Genomic DNA, 1,997 nt, shown 5'->3' with positions numbered 1-1,997 from the left:
CTACTAGTTTATCGGCAGCGGTGGCTGGCAGCCGGCGGTGGTGAGTGACGTCACAGAAACGTACTCCGGATTAAATCTTTTTGTTCGGATTGTCTCGGGCGCCAGTTTCCCTATCTTTTACGTGGGGGAAACTCCACGTGAACCCTACCCTCGGTTTAGAGTAAGTACTCGGGATAGCTGCAGTGAAGAAAGTTTAATTCCAGGGGTCTGTTATATTTCTCTTACTTTTAATCAAAGTAGTTCTTTGAATGTAGTGTTATTTTACTTTTAAAATAAACGGACTTATCAGTGTAGGTCACAAAAAGATAGTAAGACTTTTTACTAATCGGAATTTTATCAATCTTATCGGTGTTAAGAATGAAGACAACTGGAAATGTATATATACTAGATTTATTTTCTATTAATAAGGCCTACGGAAATTGAAACAAATAAACAAAAGTAAAATAGATTCTAATTACAATTATTATCAGTAACTAAAATCAGAAATATACAATCAATTTACAAACGTTGTGAATGAAATAAAATAGGTTAGAGCAATTATTATTTACGACGGATTTAAAATGCCGATGCGGTTTTTAGGTGCTGTAAATAAATACAAATTTAGCACATAGTCAAATATCAGGACTCAAAATCGGTACGGTAGAGAGACGGAGTATTTGGCGTTTGGTTTATTTAATAAACAAGCTAATACTTTAAGAAACGGTACGCCAGAATAATATTCGGTTTTAAATTTCGGTCGGCGCTAGAAAGGGAAGAATAAATACGGTTAATAAATTAGAGCAATAAATAATCAATAAATAAATTGTCCCCAATGGTTCTGAAACAGAAAAATAATTACGGGTTACTCTAATTCTACAAATAAATATCGGCGGCAGTTTCTAGCAAAGCAACGGGAATTAAGCGAAAATTTAACCAGTCAGGGAGAAAGCCAAGCAAAGCAGTTTACAACGGGCATAAATAAGCTAACGGCAGTCAGGCAAGGATTTTGTTGGTTAACAGGAGGCAAAGTCTGGGCGAGGTGCGCGTTCAAACGTGGGACGGCCGACAGATTTCTCCCAGAAGCGGTGGGGCACCCAGCCAAACTTCGAGGGTGTATCTGTGGCTGCACAGCCGACACACAACGTCTTCTACTGGCGGTGAGACACCCAGCCAAACCAGCAGTTTCGGTTGTTGTGCCCTACAGCGTTTATCAAGCGAGGGCGGTGAGACACCCAGCCAAACCTTCGCCGACAACGCTGCTGCCGTACAGTCTGACACCTTCACGTCTTCTACTGGCGGTGAGACACCCAGCCAAACCAGCAGTTTCAGTAAAGGGGCTCACAGCGTTTGTCGAACGGGAGCGGTGAGACACCCAGCCAAACCCTCGCCGATAACGCTGTTGCCGTACGAACCTGCACTCAACGTCTTCCGCTGGCGGTGAGACACCCAGCCAAACCAGCAGTTCGGTTGACGTGACGGACAACGTTCGTCGAACGAAGGCGGTGAGACACCCAGCCAAACCAGCAGTTCGGTTGACGTGACGGACAACGTTCGTCGAACGAAGGCGGTGAGACACCCAGCCAAACCCTTGCCGACAACGCTGTGGTCGTACTGTCTTGCCAAAGTTCAAAACGGCCAGACTTATACAAGGACAAGTAAATATAGGAAAATACAATTTGCTTACTTATTCCAGATAGTTGCTCCCGGCGGCTAACTCCTTGAGTCGGATGGCGGTCTCTAATCGGTTTCAGGTCCTCGGGGTGGTCCTCAGGCTGGAACTGGAGCTCTTCGAGTTCAGGATATGAACTGAGGATTTTAGTCCAGGATCGTTGGTTTTATTGCTTCAATCCCCCCTTTACTAGGCAGGAGTCGCGGTGGGATTATGCGCGCGGCCCTCGACAAAGTGGGGCAAACGGACGGTTTGGCTCGACTCGCGGTTAATTGCTCTCACCCAATTAAACTAATTAAATAAATAAATGGCCAACGGCCTTGCACAAAACGGAAAATAATACTGGTTC

This window comes from Anoplophora glabripennis, unplaced genomic scaffold (assembly GCF_000390285.2).
Source record: "Anoplophora glabripennis isolate ALB-LARVAE unplaced genomic scaffold, Agla_2.0 scaffold361, whole genome shotgun sequence".
NCBI classification, from domain to species: Eukaryota; Metazoa; Arthropoda; class Insecta; order Coleoptera; family Cerambycidae; genus Anoplophora; species Anoplophora glabripennis.
The sequence above is the reverse complement of the archived record's forward strand: the minus strand, read 5'-3'. Positions refer to the sequence as shown.